A 21,349-nucleotide genomic window follows, 5' to 3' on the forward strand; every position below is an offset into this window, starting at 1 on the left:
GCTACACTTATAGACCATATCTCTCATTGAGAGAGGCAGGGTTGAGCGTGCAACCCAATCTGCAAAGATCCACTGTGGCATCTGTAATGCGAATTATCCATTGTACCAACAGGTGAGGGTTACATCCTTACATGTAAGAAATTATAGTCTGCTCTGAAAGGTTCCTTCACTTAAAATAGCTTATTTATCATAGAATCAATTCCTTACAATCTTAAAATAATCACATCACCTATTGTGTGGGAAGGACAGCAGGTATTCAAGAACCATCTTGATTAGGGGGCTTCAAAGAGATGTTATCACCTTAAACATTTGGCCGTATTGCTTTAAACATTTGAGAGAAGATCAAAGACAGAACACAGCTGTTACGACAAGAGCAACTTCATTTACATTAAGAGGACAGTAACAGGATAAAAGGTTGAAGATTTGAATGTTCGGGGTTCATTCTGACGCCGGTGAACCCAAGGTGCTTGGTGTGCCTTGCCACTGCTATGCTGTAAATAAACTTAATTTTTGAGATCTTCGACGTCCACTTCATTTTTTCTTACATACAGTAAATAAAAACATTACAGGAAATTATTTTGAATTGCAAATATAGAATATTTATACAGATATATATTACAGTAAGTTTGACTGTGAAATATATTTGTACAACAGGACCCAAAGGCTGCCCCCAACAGGAGGAAGAGCAAAAACATTTTCAGATGCGCAGGAAAATGCTATTGTTGACATGGTTGTTGTCAAACTGCGGGAGATTCGAGATAGAGTGCTGGCCGATAATGATATATTTGAAAATGTTAATTCTGTCAGCACAACAACTATTGGTCGAAATCCTACAGAAACACCAAGTTACAATGAAACAGTTATACACTGTACCGTTCGAGAGAAACAGTGAACGGGTAAAAGAGCAAAGATACCAATATGTCCACGTAAGACATCTGAGGTTGCATACACAGCTATTACAGTAAAAATATTTACAGTAAAAAAAAACACTGGCATTACTACAGTTACGTAAACTGTGCACTTACCTGTACTGTATTTCAGAGAGTAATGGACATGGAAGCACTGGAAACACCACATTCATTTGTATTTATCGATGAAGCTGGATTTAACCTTGCCAAAACACGGCACAGAGGAAGAAATGTTATAGGTCAAAGGGCCACTGTGGAGGTTCCAGGACAAAGGGGGGGAAATATCACCATGTGTGCTGCAATGGCCAATGATGGTTTGCTTCTCAACACACCACTCGTTGGCTCATACAACACAGACAGGCTTATAGCTTTCCTAGAACAGCTCTACGCTCAGCTAGTGCCAGCAGGACAAGGGGAGCCGGTAAGAAACCCACAAGTTTTTGTAATAGTTTGCGATAACGTTGCTTTTCACCATCTGCAGCTGTCACAGATTGGTTTGCAGCACATCACAGATTCATGGTTTTGTACCTGCCTGCATGTTCACCCTTCCTCAACCCAATAGAGGAGTTTTTCTCTGCCTGGAGGTGGAAAGTGTTTGATCACCACCCATATGACCAAATGTCTCTTTTGGAAGCCATGCGTGCCGGATGTGAGGACACGAGTCCAGAGGACTGCCAGGGATGGATAAGGCACTCCAGAAGGTTCTTCCCCAGGTGCATGGCAAGAGAGAACATTAGATGTGATGTTGACGAAAACCTGTGGCCTGATGCTAGAGAGGCAGGATTAGCCCCTCAATTTTATGTTAGAATTACAGTATCTACTTTTGTTTCCTCATTACTGTAATTCTGTAAATTACAGTAGCCTATTGAAGCAGACTACAGACTATTGAAGCAAACTGCTAATTTTCATTTGCCTTAAAGAATTTTTATGTTCTAAAAATGTAAATAAATCATGTAAAAGAATGTCAGTCTTTTCTTTGAAGAAAATATTACTTTGTATGAAGTCACTGAAACTGTTCAAACTGTAAAGATGAAAAGTTAGTATTTTCTGTATTGGTGTTTTTCCTCTCAGTGTGTTCTGAGTGACAGTGTGTGTTATCTCAGTAAGGGTTGTGCATAGTGTTTTGCTGCACTGAGCCTGTTTTGAGCCGTGTGTTAAGAGTTGTGCTCAGGTGACTGTTGGTAGTGCAGACTATAGTTAGAGTTTTGCACATTTAGCTGCAGTTGTGCTCTCTGTTGTTTAGCAACTGTAAAAGGACATTTTATTTCAAGCACACTTCCATGGCAATCACAGGTCACCACACCATCTGGCGATGCTCCTAGCCATGGTAGGTCCGGGTTGATAATGAGCCCTGATGCTGTAATCAGTCCCTCCAGGATTTCGCGATGTCGCGATTGCAACTATTAACGCAACTTCAACAAATCCACGTGAATTCAGTGCGCCTTGCAATTTTGAAAAATCACTGCAACTTTTCTGCAACTTTGACGAATCATCGCGCCGCGGTCTCCTGCAAAGCGTCGTCATACGTCAGCAAACTCACTTGTTTTGTTCAGAAGACGCAGCAGATGTGGACTGCCAACGTCTCACATTTAGGCTACCTACAAAAATAACAGAAAAGGCCAATGTTGCCAACTTAGTCGTCGCTATATTTAGTGATATAAAAAAGCGACTAGAGACAAATCTAGCGGCTTTTTGGACAAACCTCAGTAACCAAATGTTGCCAGCACAATCCTGCGAGCGCGAGGTTTGCTTTCTCCCTGCCGTCACACGTCTCTCTGCGTCCCTGTTCAGTAGAGGAGCAGCACGGCAGCTGACAGACGCCAATGAGCAGTGTTGTTTCCACGGACTTATCACTTATCTGCTTCTCTTTTGTTTTATATTTAAAGAATTGAGTTTGATCATTTTATTTTCCTTTCTTTTCTTGTGTTTATCACTTGTAATAGGCTACTCACTATCACAGTGCATTAGTTCACCCAGTTCCCGAACTCTCTCAATTCAGAAAATTTTACACATAAAAAATAGCTAGCCGACTCGTTCTATTGTCTGACAAAAAAAAATTAAGCTTTATTGGATATGTGGCTATATTATATTATATTAGCTATATTAAAATACATTATCAAACATTTTGGTTTTTCCACCATTTAACTTTAGTGGCTATTCCTAAAACTGTATTTTGCACTTTATTAGTATTGGCATCTTTCAACATAAATGCTGCTTAATGTTTGTGAGGTTCTGCACATTGACTTGGTACAGGTGCAGATCTTGTTTAAAAAAAAAAAAGAAGCTTAGTTTGTTAGGTTTTGCTGTGTCTTTAAATCGTTTGTTTTGCCTTTTATGGTTACTAATGGTTAGTTAGTTTGTTCGTGTGTTACAAAGTGTGTGACTTTGTCTCTTAAGTCAATTCTGGACTACAATAGAGCAGATGCAGATGATGAACAGTGTTTTCTGTGGGACATAATAAGTCCCTTTGGGGTGGACTTTGGACTTTTCTCTCTTAGTAAACCTATAACATGCACAAAAAAATATAACAACACCATAAAGGAAAGGGGAAAAGCCAAAAAGCATAATATGGGCATTTTAAGTAAAAATCTATCTATCTTTGCCGTTTTAACCTATAAAAACATGCAGAAGAACATCGCAACTTTTTAAAAAAGCGGCCGCAACATCAGGCATTTTAGGCCGCAACAATCACAAAAAAGGCCCGTGAAATCCTGGAGGGACTGTAATATATTTACTCTTAACATGCAACAAACACCAGTAACTAGCTGCCTTACTAGTGCCATATTATGAAACTTCTTAACGTGTGACACTTGTAACAGGTATACAGCTTTTCCCCCACTGCATTTAATCTTTGATAAGATCACCAAAAGCAGACAATGCACCATCGATTCCTGTGACTCTGTAGGTTTTCCCCTCGAGTCGTCTGCTCTGCATTTCACACAGATGCCTCAGTAAAGCAATAAAAATCACAGCAGACAGCAGGCACCCTCTGTTTGATAGATTTGAGAGATTACTTCTGGGTGAAGGTACAGGATAACAGCGATCTTTAAAAATAGGAAGAAAAATCCTTCCTGCCACAGGCAGTTAAACTGTTGAACAAGTGTAATGAAGCGGTGTACTGAGCAGGTGTCAGTGATGACCATGTGCAACCTATTATTCAATCATTAATTAACCCATCATTAATCAATCAATCAATCAATCAATCAATCAATCAAAAGCTACCAGAGGAATCTCAAGAAAAGTAAAGGCCAGTTTTAAAGTTTTACAAAAATACACCATATATTGTTCTTGAATTATTTGAAGAAAAAACAACATACTAAAAACGCCAGCCTAATCTGGTCTGTGTACTTTTTCGTTCATTCATTTTGCTATTTCAGAATGAAAGACGAAATTTAAAAAAGGGTGCAACTTGGTTTTTTGTTTAAAAGAAAAAATCAGAAATGGCTGCATTTTGCAGTGTTGTAGTCGAGACCACCTCACTCGAGTCCGAGTTGACACCGAGACCATAGAGAGTCGAGTCCGAGACCAGAGACGGTCGAGTCCGAGTCGAGAGCGAGACCAGTGAGGGTTGATTACCTAATTTACTTTTATTTATCTAGAGAAATACTTTTTTTTTCTTTTTTTTTACTGAATTTACTTAGAGTTTAAAAAATATGATCAGTTTAGGGTAAAAAGGCCACATAGTAGGTGGTGTTAAAAGTAATTTTATTACAATTTGTCATGCGCAGTTGCGCACTAGAAAATCACCAATCACTGGGCGTGTCAATCAATTTAAAGAAATATTTTATTAACATACATTAATAATCATGAAAAATATTTTGAATTGAACTCGAGTGGACTCGGGAATAAGTCCGAGTCCTAAAAAAAAAAATGTTCGAGTACGAGTCAATTCCGAGTCCAAATGCACACGAGTCCATGACAAGACCAAGACCATTAAAATATGGTCTCGAGTCCGAGACGAGTCCGAGTCTCCAGTACTACAACACTGGTATTTTGTTTTCCAAATATTGTTGTCATCAAATAATAGTATTAGAAAATTGGACGACATTTCCGATCGTTTTTTAATCTGTAATATTTATTTGTACGTTTATTGTATTTCAAATGACTCAGAGCCGCCGCAAGCGGAGCGCTGATGAGGAGGCGTTCACATCAACGCATGTCACCACTCTTTTGCCATGTTCAATATTCTCCCCGACACTTTTTAAAACATCTTCGCGGCAAGGATGTACCAATACAAATTAATAAAACATCTCCAGTTAACTTTCAGACCATTCAATTTGTTCGTTTGTCAAATTAGAGTCCATCGAGCTCTGAAATGTGTTGTTTTTTTAAATCAAGTGATCACTTTTTGGCAGGTAAAATATTGCATTATAATGGTTGTATTGGCCCTTTACAGGTATTTTAATAGGTAAAACGTAATGTTTATTTGCACGTTATGTCTGCTTGATCCACATAAAAGCAACTGCATTCGTAAAGAGAATGGGCGATAGGCCTACACCTTTAACACGCTGCGCGCAATCCCGCGGCCGGCCATCAATTTTCGGCGGACCATCACTTTTTGGCACGACACCGGCTCTGAGTCATTTGAAATACAATAAATGTACAAATAAATATTACAGATTAAAAAACGATCAGAAATGTTGTCCAATTTTCAAATAGCCTACTATATTATTTGATGACAACAATACATTTGGAAAACAAAATACAGCCATTTCTGATTTTTTCTTTTAAACAAAAAAACAAGTTTTACCCTTTTTTAAATTTCATCTTTCATTCAGAGATAGAATAATGAATGAACGAAAAAGTACACGGACCTCATCTCAGGAGCTGCTTTGCGTACGCTCATGGCGTAAAAAACGCATCACTCCCATTGAAAACAATTGAAAACATTCGCCAGGCGTGTGGAAAAACGCTTTGGTGGACACACGGCCGTTTCAAGTGGGGGATGGCGCATATTTGCATTTGAATGTCGTGTTACATTCTAACATTTAACGTGTGACGCACACACACAACGGAGAGACATTGGTATCATAACACACACACAGTGCTTACATTCTGCCCTAAAACGAATTGACCTTGTGGGATTGATTGATTTGAATTCTTAACATTAGACTACTATTCTTTTCAGGGCCCTAATACATTTGTGGGGGTGTAAATTCAGTATGCTTTACCAACGCTATGTATTCAGTTAAAGATCCAAGAGGTCTGATCTCTAGGTATTTTCTTCCAGAGGTCCGGACAATTTTTGTTATAAAAATTTTTTTTGTTATATGAATAATTCAACATGCCAGAATAAAATCCGATTTAAGAATATATATATATTTTTAAGAAGTCAATCTGTTGTATACGATTTGTTCCTTCCTTAGTGTAAAATGGAAATGCATGTTATTTTTTTTTATAAATATAAGCAAAAAAACTAAATGGTGCAACAGAGTTTTAGAACTAGACAAATCTTTCTGCATTAATACCTAAATATAAAGTTTAACAACAATAGACCATGTTTCATCGGGCTTCGAACCCACTGTAATGTACTAACCGTAAGTTCTACCACTCGGCCACATCTTAACTCACGGTGAAATGCCCAAACTTTCTGCACTGAGTGTTCACTCAAATGAGCGAGAAAACGTTTTGTCGTTAACCTATTGTGAGTTTAAGCCTACTTTACATGAAAAAAGTTCACATTTTAAAGTTTTAAAAGATGATTTTATTTTAGCTGTTATGAGAGAAATAAATTCAGGTGAGCACCGCCGCGTTTGTCGAAAACTAATTCTGCCATACAAAGGCAAAGTGCCGTGACTACGCAAACAAAGAAACGGAGAAAGGGCCTTTAAAGTTTTTATACCAGCCAGTCAAACATGTTATGGGCAGATTATGTGGTAATGCATCTCCGAAACGGGACATAATTAAACCCAGATATTTTTTCACAAGACAGAACACATGTCATAAAGCCCATTACAAGTCTTAACTCAATTTTGACCAAATTTGTCGTTACTGCGGTTTGCCTTTGTATCAGAATAAAACCCGTTATGGACGTGGTATTTGCAGTCAAAACTTGAAATATAAATTCTCAGAAAAAGCATTAATACCAATATAGCCTGTTGAAACATCTGTTTATCCATGCTACTCCCTTAAAGGAGTCCATAATATCAGTCTGCGTTTTTATATTTAATATTAAGGAAATAGACATGCATTCATGCGTGACAAAAAATCTTTAACTTAGGAGGCAAAATATACATAATATTTTTGTAATTCTGTGAATTACACTGCGCAAATCGAATGAGGAAGGGTTGGCTCTCCACAGAACATAAAATATTCGTTTTATTTTATTTTTAGTGTTCGCATTTATGAGGAAAAAACAATGTTACAGACGTGACAGTTCTCCGTTATTCGGACGTGATCGCTCTGAAGAGGCACTAAAAGACGGACTTAAAACTTCCACAGACCTCAAACAGAAAAGCACAAAGCCTTTATTTAAAGTGAATTTCATTTTCCTTTCGATTTTATCTTGATTTTAATCAATGTTTCATCAACCAATTTAATACATAAGAAGTAAAAGCAAACAATTATAGATAATCACGACACGCAGGCGCGTCTCATAAATATAAACTCAGCGTATAGCCTAAGTATATCCTACTCCACAGACCTGAAAGGTATATCTATATTGAAATGTCAATATGTCACGGTGATGGATGACAAATGCAGCCTTGCAAATGTACATTCTGACTCGAGTTAACTCGCATAATAACTTTAACTGTTTGCCCTTTTGAATAACGATTGTTTAAAATATCATCATATCAAAGATCATTTAAAATATAGACACGAACCCGTACGGGTCCCGGGCCGACGGGTCTCGGGTGAACTGTGAAGACCTCTAGTTGGAAGACCGCAGTTTCACGTGGATAATTTGGGGATTTTCAGAAATTAGAGACTAAACGAACAACATCTCAATATAAAATTATAAAGGCCGTCTCATGGACAAGCCGGTGCATTTCGACGATATGGGAAAATGAAAGCCCAGGCTATTATTTCTAGTTTTATGGTATTCGTTTTGTTGATATTACATTTTCATCATTAGTTTTAATTAATTTGACAGACAGCATTCCCTGATGTGGACCAAGCTAGCCTCTTTCAGAGCTGCCAACTCTCATAAATTCACCGTGAGACACCCCAGATAGCAGACTGACATTGAATCAACGTGGAAATATGACATCGAAACAATGTTGATCTGACATTGTTTTGCTCATCGAATTAACGTTGAACCAACGTCAGACGCGTCATTCTTTCAAAACTAACGGAAAATCAACTTGAAATCAACGCGTTGTTTCAACGTTATGAAAGCAAACCAATTTTCGATTTCATTTAGCTTTGAAGAATGCCGCGTCTGACGTTGGTTCAATGTTAATTCGATGAGCAAAATCAACGTTGTTTCAATGTCATGAGAGACGTCGTTTCCACGTTGATTCAATGTCAGTTTGCTATCTGGGACACAATCAACACTTTTCACACACTCTCACGCCACACATCAATATTGTCATGCACAGAAAAGGACACGGAGACCGATGTCAGCTCTCAGATTCTGTCAATTTTATTACGCAATTCAAACAATAAATACAGTATTGGCGCTTTACACGACAGATCCCTAGCGCACGTGAACCGATCATCTCTACTAGCTAATGATAAAAGAACACGAACACTGTTGAAAGATACAGTATGTTACAACTTAAATGTATTATAATTGTATACCAAAATGTATTCCTCATGCATAATGTCGACCAATCATCTTTTTAACTCATCCCTGAACTGAAATGTAGTAGCGGGCTGTATTTCCACACGACTGACATCAGGTTCAAGTACACACAAGCCATGTGTGTTACTCGTCTATTGCAGTTTGGCTGGTGGTAATGTTGCCCGCCCGCATACCACCTCCCATGGCCGAAACTGGTATTATGACACCTGCCGGGCCGGGGCTAGTAATTTAGCATGCTAATTCAAGTTAATATCTCGGCAGCACTACAACTTGTTATTTTTTTAATGACATCATCAACCTTATTTCTTCTCATTCTTTTGATGCGTGTAGCTCATTTTTGGGATATTTTAACCTCAATTTTTACAGAGGGCACCTTTAAAGCAATATTCTAATTAAAATGTAGGCTACTTTTATATAATTAAGTTTTTCTTTCGCTAAATTTTCCTTTGGGCCACCTGTTGGTCATTTTGCGACCGACTTTGAAATACGGCTGGTTTATTTTTGCCGCGGTGGCGGTAAGTGTCATTCTGGTTGATCACCTACTGTATTCTTGTGTGAGTTTTCAGTGTTACTGACTGAGAGAGAGAGCTGTATCTCATAGGAAGGGGGTAGGGTGTCAAATGTTAATTTTTCCATTGTCTTTAGAGGCCACTGGTCAGATATTTTCTCTTTAACCAGTTTTCCAGTCTTACAGACTTTTGCCAAGATACCAGGAACTTATGTCTCATGTCACGTTCATGAAAACGGATCGCCACAGTCTTCTGGGGTGTCCATTTTCCACCAACCAGATCAGCAAGAAAAACATTCCTTAAAGGGTTCATATCATGCTTTTAAATTATGGCTGCACGTTTTCAAGTTTTTCATTAACCGTTAACCGAGGCCCTTATCGGTTAATACTCGGTTAACCATGTGCGCGCCGCAACCTCGAGATACAGAGTTAATTTTTAACACCTTATTAATAACTGGTTGGACCCCATTTGAAATGAAATTAATTTATAGAAATAAAACGCAGTGGTAAGTACAGAGCAGTTAAAGTAGGTGCGTTTCCATCACCCTTCAAAATGAAATTGCCAATTGAAAATAAGCACATTAACTCAGTGTCCGCAAATAATAATAATCATCATTATTGTAACATTTTATTAGGCTGCATATTATGTAGAAGACGCCTTTATCCAAAAAAAAGGAACAAAGCACAAATAAACACAATATTTTTGACGCATATCCAGTGTGTGTGTGAAGCGCGCATTGATGGCTGCGAGACGCCCATGTGAACACTTGCAGTTCTTTCAGTGGAAACAAACAACTTAAAATACTCTTTCATTTCTGGTCATACAGAAAATAATAATGCATTATTCGCAAATACATTTATTTGCGTAAACTCACAATAACAAGAAAACGTTGTGCTTTAACATTCAGGCGCGCTTCATGATCTCCGTGAACTGAAGCGCGAGACCTGAAACAGCCACCGCATTCGAATTTGTTCGTTTTAAATTGGACATGTAAAGCTTTAGTCTACAGGGGTTATATCCTTTGTAGATTAAAGCTTTAAATGTCCAATTTAAAACGAACAAATTCTAATCGAAGGCCAATATCTTCTGACTATGTAATTGTAGCTAATTAATTTCTCTCTAAATGTACATCCGGAGATGGAGAATTGTTTTTAGCCGAAAATGATTTAGAAAACAATAGTTTATTAATAAATAATTAATGCCTCATTATTTTATATTATTTTATTATCATTTATTATAGCCTATATAAATCACTTATAAATCCCATTTCTGTAGGCTGTGGTTACGGCTCTTCTCATTCAGCACTGCGGGGAAAATATCATTTCCAGGTTCTAATTTGGCCTCAGAAAACCAGTAAAATCTTTTTTTTTCATATTAATTTGTAAAATATTTTAAATTCGTCGATATGTAGCCTATATATAGCCTATATATTTTTGCGCAGCATTTGGTGTATAAGCCTACAGTTCAAATGAACATTTTGGTGTTCAACTTTCCTATTTACAAAATACAACAACCGTTCATTTTTCATTTTGCAATTAGGCCAACGGATTAAATAAGGGGAAACGAATGAACACAAAAGTAGACCGTTTGGACATAATACGAGGCAGAGTTCTTTTTTAAAATTCATAAAAGATACAAGGAATATTAGCCTATTAGACAAAACCTCAAAGAAATGCCACAATCAAGACCGCGGAGCAGAAACGAGGGAGAAACACACAGAAACTCTGTGACTTTCCCTGCCATTAATGCTTGGATGACACACCACGTCTCCTCACACAAATAGTAATAATGTTTAGTGCGGTGGCTGTGATATACCAACGTCCGTTGCCATTATTTTTGGAATGGCTTATCGCGAAAGGAAAAAAAATGTTTTAGTCGCATAACACCGTTAATAGAAACGCTGTCATTTCGCAATATTTTTTTTTATCAACAATCAGAAAAAAAAAACGCAGAAGTTTTGTGCAAATATGTATTGACGCCACTTAACCGAGCAAAAAGGTTTCACTCGGTCATGCAATTTCAAACGGTTACTGCTAATCGGTTAACCGGTTAACCATGGACACCCCTATTTTAAATCATTCATTTTTACATATAAATCACACCGTTGTGGTCTATATAAAACATAACTGCAATGCTTGGGTCTGAATTCCTCATTATTATAGCTCCACAAGCCCCTTTTCTGATGTGCGTCTTTGAGCGACCCGTTTCAAAGCGGCCCCTTTAAATAAAAAGGAGATGCGTCACACCCCGCCCGCTCTCCAGGTCCATGAGTTCACGGTCGGTTCAACCATAGACAGTAAAAGAAATGGACAGAGCGATCTCATTGGAACTCCATTGAGACGATTGAAGCCCGTTTTTGGCGATTTTTTAGCACTTACGTCCCTCTTTAAAAATAAATAAACTACAAATGGGGTCTTCAAACGCCTCAGATGTAAAGTTATTCGTTGTCAAAGTGATGCCAAAATGAATGTGAGTCAATGGGAATGGTAACGCAAGTCAAGTTCTGCTACAAGATGGCAGCTCCCGCGAGGCTTCAACTTCCGGTCGATGGATTACCCCCTTGGGTTCAACTCCCCGCATTCGGCCATTATTGTAGTTTAATTAGAGATATACGATTATATACGATACCTTCAAAGAACATTTTTATTCACATGTTAATAAAATGTCAACAACAGAAGACTTGTCCATCAAACCTTACATATTCGAGCCAGAGCGAGCGAGTCGATAAAGACGACGACAAACCTGCAGAACAACCTCTTCATATGATGTATTGGTATGTGAGTTAACTGTTTTGTGTTATTAGTGAAAGTCGACTATTTCTCTTGTTAAAACAAGCACTGACAAGATAAATGACTACGGTCTGATCTTACCACAAACAATCTGTATTGATAATATGATACGTTTAGAAAAGCAGCTAAATGAGCATTGATGAAACTCAAGAACAATAATACTGCAGACGTGTAACGTTACTTCAAAACTAAAACAAAGAAAGACAAAGGTACTGCTAAACCATGACCACCATGTGTTTTAAGAAAGTAAAGTACTTTATCTTTATTAACGATATTTACAGCTTATCGAAATACTCTGTTCGTCATCTCCAAAGATAGAAGGAATTTACCTGTCATTCAGACGAAGTCGATCGGCAAACCCTTCTTTATACTGGCGGAGGTTGTTGAAGTGGGAATCCTTGAAGTGCTTCAGGTCACTAACGTACATCCAACAACCGAACATTTTGACTATCCCTCTCGTAACTTCTGCATCATTGAGCTCGGACTACAAAATCAGAGCGAGAAATAATAATGGTGGATTGCTGGAAGTGTTGGGCCGGTAGTCAATGTCCTTATTTGGCAGTTCTGCTGCAAATACGGTGACGCACTTGCTCAAAAAACGTCATAGAAAACAGAAAAATCTGAACAGGTTGAAAAATAAAGCGATACGTTTTATTTAAAAATAAATTTAAAAAAATCGAACTAATTGCCTGAAATATACGGCCAATTTTATCAGTTGTCATGTCTTCATCCTTTAAAGTTACCCTCTTAGGACCCTTGAAAAGCGTGTATGTATCCATGGCTTGCTTGAAGGAAATTTTGCGACTGAATTCGGCATCCACTCTTCCGCTTCCACTCGTCCTGGCGCCTGAACTTCCGGGTCACAGCAGCTAGTTAAAAAAATCTAAATGTCATATTCAATTTATAGGCCAATATTCTAAAATCCATTATTTAGAGTAGATTATGTGTCTGGTAGAATAGAAAATTATAACTTTAAGTAAATATTAAACAAAGGCAATAAAATGATCAATTAAGAAACGCTAAGTTTTTTCGTTTTCCGTTTTTTAATTTAAAACGGATTTGGAATAGACGGAAGATACTGATTTCAGGTGTCATTATTTTCCTAATAATTCAACGGTGCGTCGTCAATTATTCCTTACTTTATTTGTCCCTATTTTTTTTTTTTTAACTAAAGTTAGTCTAAGGACTGGGCGGAATGATGGATCATCTGAATAACTAAATGCATTCTTCCTAAAACCTGAGAGCTTTCAGAATGAATGTAAATTAGTGACAGGCACAGCGTGGCGGGATGAGACTGGACAACCTGACTTTATGACACATCGGAATGTGGTAGAAGGCGTCTATGAACAAAATAGAAGGACATTTCTTTTGTTTAAAAAGATTTAACAAAATATATTCAATGTGTTTCTATGTATGTGTGTTTCCCAATGTCACAGTGAAACAACTTTGCAGCATGAGGAAAATAGGAAAACCTTATGCATTTTAAATATCACCGTATGTTCCTCTGACTTTCATGAAGTTTGACACCTCCAAAATGCTTATTGAATGAAACACTCAAATATGCAAAGAAATATTCGGAATGCCGCGCTCCACGTGACACCCCATGCAACACGCGGCCAGACCTGGCCATGCAAGAACACAACTAGTCAACTACACACAGACCAAAAGTTAGCAAGTATAGTTTCTTTGAAGCTTTTAAAGGTGGGCATGAACTGTGAGATTTTCGTCCGATTTTGAGCCGAATTCTGACTCGTGCGACTCATTTTCGTGTCGGACCGATTTTCAGCTTTGTCGTGCGTCGTTTGTCGTGCAGTGTACAGGGAGAAACGAGAGGCGATTAACCTCTTACGATCGACAATCGGATGGTCGGATGAATTTCTGGCATGTCAGAAATTTTGGTCGCTCCTCGTGACTATATCGCACAGTTGAAGCAAAGCTACGAACCGATTGCCCTAAACTCAGTGTTTTTTCCCTCACTGCACCTGCGCGAAAACAGAAGTTTAACCATTTCATCTGCAGCAAAAATAAAATTAAAATAAAAACGAAAAGAGGGAGAGCTTTAAGTTCTGTAGTTCAAACTAGCTACAATTTACTGTTGCTTACCTCCAGTTCGTGTTGCAAAATGGATAATATTACCCACGTCTTCCAAGCCACCTGCGATGTAACACCTCTTTTATTAATTTGTCAAACAATGTTTTTGAAATAAACCTGTTTTTAATTTTCATTCATGATTAATTATGGCAATGTTCGGACATATTATAGACTGTTAATAGTTATTTTATATGCCTATAATTCATTGAAATCGACCTAAATGTTTTAGACATTTTTTAATGAGTAAGATTATGTAATATTTTATTATCCTCGCAGCACGTTGGTTATGTGCTGTGAAAATATTGCGTGGCAAATTAATTATAGTAGCGGATCAATTTAATAATAAAATTAGCCTATAGGCCTCCTAATAATGATAATACAATAATACTAATAATAATTAAATGCATAAATTGAAAATACTAAATCATCTTGATACTAGCAGATGCTTGTTTTGACAATATCTCTGGATACATGTCTATAGGCACAATCCAGGGGGTTATGGCAGACGTATAGTGTGAGCAGTGAAGACGCAGCTCGACGATCGGGCCGTACAGTGTGAGCACATAAATCCTGAACTTTGCCTTTGCATCGCATGCGATTTACTCGTTCAGTGTGAGTCGGTACTTTGCTGAAATCGCACAGACATCGCACAGTGTATGCCCGCCTTAAGAAGCATTAAGAATGTGTTTTTCGTGTTGTTTCAGAAATGTGATTGTCGAGGTGAATTGTAACTACTCTCTCTCTCTTTCATTTTTACACATGTTCCCATTGTCTAAACTCCTCGCGTTGTCTTAGTTTTGTTTTAATGTTTGTAAATACATGTATCATTGTAACGTAAGTAGTTCTGCCTTCTTAAATGCATTATATTTATTTTGATTAAATCATTGTCTGTTGCTCATTATCCCAGTCCCTGATATTCCTCGATCGAAGCTACAAGCTTTACAGAACTAGAGATACCTAAAAGGGTATTTGTTTATAGAGCAGGAAAACTAATTCTTGTGGTCACAGAATTAATTTTCACAAACTGTATAAATTAATTGAGCTAATTAATTTGACCTGTCTTGTAAAATGTGGTCCGTGTAATTAATTGCAATTAATTTTAGGGATACAAATGCATGCATGCAGGTAAAATGACAAGCCTCCCTCATTGGGAGATTTATTAACATGTAAGTCTGGTCTGATCCAAATCTGTATGAATAATTATTATCAATTATGATATGCAAATTCCCCATCGATCAGACCGCTTCCTTACATTATAAAAGTCAAATCATATTCAACCACCCTTTTAAAAGGTGTAGATTATGTAGCTGTTTGGAATGCACTAAGGGAGCAATGAAAAATATATATATCTTCACCTGGGATGTTCCATATGGAAAAATATGGGTCATCTGGGTTGCCAGCTGTCGAGCTCTGTCTCTGTAACGGTTACCAGCTGGAGTGCCCTCTTGAGCCACCAGAGGGCACTCCAGCTGGTAACCGTTACAGTCTCACACTCTCACTCTGCCAAAGTAAATCTCACAACAAACTGGCAAACCTGTTTTTGATATGAAATTAATTCCAAGCTTTCACATTTTGTAAGTTTTAATATTTTATTCATTATTTTTTATTATGTTGAAGGAATTTAAGCAAATGCATAAAATTAGAAAAACAAAAGTCAAAACCTGCTCTATTTTTGTCTAGAGATAGCATTTTTAATTCGACATCAGTAGACTGCAGATTGTATAGACATTTAAAGCTTTAACAATGCATAAAATAAGAAAACAAAAGTCAAATCCTGCTCTATTTTTGTTTAGTGAGAGCATTTAAACTAAGCCAGTCCAAAAGTGTGAGCTTGAATAATGCCTGTTACGAACCCTGTTGTTAAAATGCTCCTTTTGTAAGGGTTCAATAACATAAAAGGAGACGCAAGGCAAAAAGCAGTTTAAGACATTTATTTATACTAATAAATGACTGCACAATCTCATGTTCTCACTCTTTCCACAGAAAACTCACATTTTCTCTACACTAGACATACCAAACACTAACAAACTAAAACAGAACAGTGGCACAATACACAGAACACAGTCTTGAGTTGATCGCTGTTTAGATGGTCATGACGCGCACGGAGTTAACCGCTGCGTGTCTCACACTCCTGCACACACCGCTTATGTGCTCAGCACGAGTCATCAGAGCAACGAACCACAGGTGCGCAAGGGAGGAGCCTACACTCAAGAAGAAACATTAATTAGATTACAAGACAACCATACACACACAAATACATCGGCAACACCCATAAGGCTGAGGCCGTAACAATGCCCTCACACATGAAGTTGGTGAACTCCTCGTAGGTGTTGTGGATCGGTAGTTTCAGTTTTAGGGCCTCAGGGTATTTCTGCCCAGTCTCATGGTTGAAAGTCAGTGTTGGCTGTGGAGAAAAACCAAGTGCTGGTATTCTGTCAGCTCCAGAAGTGAACACCAGCAGTTGTTCGAGTGTTATCTCAAACACACCATCTATAAAATATAAGGTAATAAAAACAATAAAATTAATGATCAGTAGGATTGTGTAAAATTCAGAGTAGCTCAAACTAGAGATGCACCGATTGACCGGCGCCAGAGACTATTTATATAGAGACATGCCATTTCCTCAATCCTTAATACAAATGTATAGGGAAAACCCGTAACACCAAAGATGGCGGTTGTATGCACATGCCCCGCCCCTCCTGCTGGACAGCCAATCGTTTGCTTTTAACAGTCAAGCCGGGAAACATTTAAGCCTATCGTCTGGTTCCACCGATGCAAGCGCACATTTGAGGTTTGCGATAGCGGAAAATACTAGCCTGGATGCCAGCCCGAACTCCGCCCACAACATTTTTTGGTCGGGAAGTTCCGTCTGGACTCGATCCATTGAGGAGTAATTATGATCAGACAAGAAACGTTCGGGCCAATCAAATTGCCAGGGTGGGCTTTATACGATGGTGGACAGGTGATCTGCAGGGATGTAATCATCCCGTTATCAAAGAGCGCTTGACTGGTTTCCCTCAGAGACGACTGCAGCTGGAGAATCGAGATGTATAGATTCTGCTTTCCGCTGTTGTAAAATAAATCGACAGCGCACAGGCGCGTATATTTTTCTGCTTAATCAATGAGTGCATTAACACCAGGAGCAGGAGCGGTGCGTGAGCGTCCAGCAGAAAAAATTCAAATCGCAATCGGCTAAATTCGGTATCGGCAGGTCAAACTCAATGAAAATCTGAATCTCTAGCTCAAACTAAATCAAAATACTGTTACCCAGCAAATAATTAGTTTACCTTCAATATCTAAAAGAAAGTCTCTCCAAAATCCTTCCACCGATCGCTTCCAGGACGGGACAGTTCCACCGGGGACAAAGAGATCAGGTCAGTAGCTTTTAGAGGCCTCTCTGATGAACAAAATGCCTTCTTGAAGATGTTGGGATGGTTTTCCATCATCTCCAGAAGGCCAAGTGTGCGTAACCCTTCTGTAAGTCTGTTAAAAAAATAATGTGTACATTTAGAAAAGCATGCCCAAGTGATGAGAACCAAGCAACACACATAGGTTAAGTGAATTCGAAGGACCATTCTCAATTGGCCATTATTTTACAGTGAAGCAATACTAGCCTAAACAACAGGAGCAAGTGCACCATTTTAAAGAACCGTTGCAAATAGCAGTAGGTAGATTTGCCCTTCAGCAGGAAAACGATCAAACAAAAAATAGCTCACCCAACTATTTTCTAGGGGTGTAAGAAAAAAATCGATACACTTGAGTATCGCGATATTTTATTTTGCAATACTGTATCGATTTTCAGAAACGCAATATCGATTTTTTTTATTTTTTTTTGGGGTATGCAAAGACGCACCACTAGCCCAACGTTTTGCTAGAAACAACATAGCTATGGCTGAACCCCGTGTCAAGACCGGCTCCTGCTCTATGCCTTTCGGCATGTTAATCAATGAGTGCGTTCATTCACACCGCAAGCGTCGAGGCTCGAGCAGGACCGTCGCGTGAGCAACAGTGAAACGGGGGTTTCGGCGGAGAGTCTATAAGGGCGTCGCACACCAGACGAGAAGCTCAGCACCACATCTTTAAAATTCGAACACGTCATTATTCTCTATGAGTGTACGCCATTCGGCGTCTCACCGTGTCCTAACTACACGCGATAAAAGGTATCTCTTTTCCATGTTAATCTGAGTTTTTGTCCTAACCAGACGCGGCGGCGACACGCAAAGTTTCTAATTTAGAAACGGTTCCTATTTCTGCGACGTCGCGGCTGACAGAATGAAGAAATTACCCTGGTTATGAGTACACATTATTTATTTTTAGTTAAAAATAATTTAACGGATAACGGATAATTTACCTCAGATTTTGAAAGCATATAATACAGCGTTCAAAATTAATTCTATGCAAACATACAACTGTACTTCATAACAAAATTAGTCAATGAGTATATTTTGTTAATGTTTTGATTTTTAATAATGTTATTTCTTGATTTGATGCCAATGCGAGTGCGGGCCAGCAGTGCGCTTTCACAGAGAGACTCCGCCCACACGCTGTTCTGAATGCGTGGCGTCTCACAGTCGCGTCGCGTCTCTAGTAGGGCTGGGTATCGATTCACATTTCAATTTCGATTCGATTTCGATTCACAAGCTCTCAGTTCGATTCGATTTCGATTCTCGATTCAATTTTCGATTTCGATTCTCGATTCCTGATTTGATTCTCGATTCGACTATAATGAAGATGTAATATAAATCCTATATTTATAAAAAAGAACAGTGGAGATAAGTTTACTAGTGGTTAATTAATACAAAGAAATTAAGAGCCATAAACCTGTATATAAAACTCTTTTTATTTTAGGTACACTAAATGCATACAAAGAATAAACAGGATTTTGATGCAATATACAAAAAAAGTCAGAACAGTCGCACAGCTTGATCAAACAGTATCATGTTATTTTATGTTTAAGATAGATGTAGATAAATAAATATATAAATATTTAGACATTTTTTTACATTGATCTTACCTAAATGGTAATGTAATTTTTTGTTTATTTTTGTTTTAAGAGTTTATGTATGGAAGCTTGATTTCAATCTTTGAATTAAATTGAAAAAAGTAGCACAAATAAATACAATAGAACAAAGACACAAATTAAGAGACATTTTGGGGAAGTTTTTTGGTTATGTCAGAAATACTACAGAAACTGAATAAAGTAATCCAATGTAAAATAACACTGGATAGTCTTTTTAGTCCAGACTGAATTAAATACAAAGGCTTTTAATTCTGATTGCTTACAATTAATACTATATTCTGTTGTTATGACAACAGAATTAATGACTGACACAAATGGCTGCGTTCACTTTAAGAACTAGTGCGCGAATCCATTACTGTTTCATTAACTTTCTGTTACACGCGTTTAATGCTAATTTAAGACATTACCGACTGTCTTTAGGAGGTTACTCACCAAGACCAGAGTTTTGACATAATGTCGCGTGTTTTAACTGTTAAAGTGATATAATCCAGGGACAAAACTTTTGTTTCTGGCGAGCTGTTTGTGAGGCAGATTTAGGCTGTAACGTTACTGTGCACGCAGTGAAAGACATCTCTGAGAGTGCGCGAGCACGGGATGGTTTAACATTGCTTGTAAAACACAAAAAGACGTGAAAATGATAAACGTTAGTTAAGATCATAGGTTACGATGCAATGCTGGCCCGATTGTTAAGTGAATATTCCGTCATGTCCCGACTCCTGAACGCGTGTGTGTATCGACAGCTGCAGCGCTTGCCTAGTGCAGAGAGACGAGAAGATGCAGCACCACGTCCGCGAGCCCTTTATATGGAATCGTTGAGAATCGATTTTGAATCGAACACATTTTAAAAAACGATTAATCGAAAAATCGATTTTTTTTGCCCAGCCCTAATCCCAATATATCGCCTTATAGACAGTATCGAAATATATCGCAATATATTGAATCGTGACCCATGTATCGTGATACATATCGTTTCGCCAAATTCTTGCCAATACACAGCCCTACTATTTTCCTTTTCCTAATTTACAAAAAAAGGGAGAAAATCTGATCCAACCACTTTGGTACTGTTATGAACAAAGTAAAGGATTTGAAAACAAAATGCAAGTTACAATTTGTATTAAATATAATTACTTAAAATATACACAGTCCACACTTACTGTTGTTAGGCTTCTTTGGTATGTCCTTCCACATTAAAGTAATGGCTGCCTGAACTAGCTAACTCCTTTTTTAATTTGCACTGCAAATCCACATCTGCTCCTCCCTCAAGAGTGGGTGATGATGAGCACAGGTTTTGATAAAGTCTCTCTGAAAAAAAAGAAGGAAACAATCCTCCATGTGTCAGTGCCATCACAATCATTTTTCCGACCTCGCTGTAATGCTGCAAAAATATAGACTTTTTCAGATAAGACATACTGTGTGTAAAGTATTTTGCATTAGAAAATTATAAAATTAAATCTAACAAAGGTATAAATATAATTAAAAAAGCAAGTTAAACAAAGAGAATATATGAGGAATACCAACCATGGCTATCCAGCGACAAATTATTTTGGCACTTTCCTTAAGCGCTAACATGAGGAAAAAAACCCTTTTTGGCCCTCCCTCATCCACAGCGCCCTCTGCCTGGTTGTAGTCATCCATGAAAACGACACTTAATTTGGCCTCTGGGGTAAAACCTCTCCTTGCGAAGACCCGCACAGCACCATCCAACACGTTTGGTCTGCATACATTGATCATATTACTGCTGGGCATCTCTTCCACACAGACTTTTGAGACCAAGGTGGCCAGTAATGTTCTCAGATCGGGTCTAAAAAATAAAAAATTATAACTAATAAATAGAGTTATGCTCAAAGCAGTAGCAGCGGATAAAACATTAAAAAATAGGGCCTTGCAACACCCAAAACAGATGCCCTTGCATTTGGGATTTATATGCAGTACCCAAATGGCCTGACAGCACAATAATAATAAAGAAAGAAACTTCCACAACTCATTGACATTGACATCTGATGAGCCAACAGTCCTGTCAAAGTACCCAGATGAGTTGGCATCATGAACGTTCTGACCAGGAACCAGTGTGCCCTTAAAAACACTATTTTAAAAACCAAAGGAAACTTCTAAATTTCATTTAATAATTCCATAGATATCAATATCGGTCATTCCAGGTTACAAAAACACTTTTGTTGCCATCTCATCTGAACCCACAAAGTCAAATATGTGCTTAAAAAAACCAAAAGCAGAACACCGCCTTGTAAAATTGTTCAGTTTAAAAAATAATCAAATTATATTACTAT

General features: G+C 38.0%; 1 long non-coding RNA gene and 1 pseudogene across 1 annotated transcript; one reads left to right on the forward strand and one right to left on the reverse strand.

Annotated features, from left to right (window-relative positions):
• The first annotated feature begins 727 nt into the window (after positions 1-727).
• Positions 728-1,470, forward strand: LOC148971566 (uncharacterized; annotated as a pseudogene).
• A 14,530-nt stretch (positions 1,471-16,000) lies between these two features.
• Positions 16,001-20,279, reverse strand: LOC120464523 (uncharacterized). The gene is made up of 4 exons (XR_005618703.2): positions 20,219-20,279; positions 17,332-17,527; positions 16,346-16,534; positions 16,001-16,245 (listed from the first exon to the last, which is right to left on the reverse strand). It is a non-coding gene; the product is annotated as an uncharacterized LOC120464523 (long non-coding RNA).
• Between the last annotated feature and the right edge of the window lie 1,070 nt (positions 20,280-21,349).

This window comes from Pimephales promelas, chromosome 16 (genome assembly GCF_988280905.1).
Source record: "Pimephales promelas chromosome 16, fPimPro1.hap1.1, whole genome shotgun sequence".
Taxonomy (NCBI): Eukaryota; Metazoa; Chordata; class Actinopteri; order Cypriniformes; family Leuciscidae; genus Pimephales; species Pimephales promelas.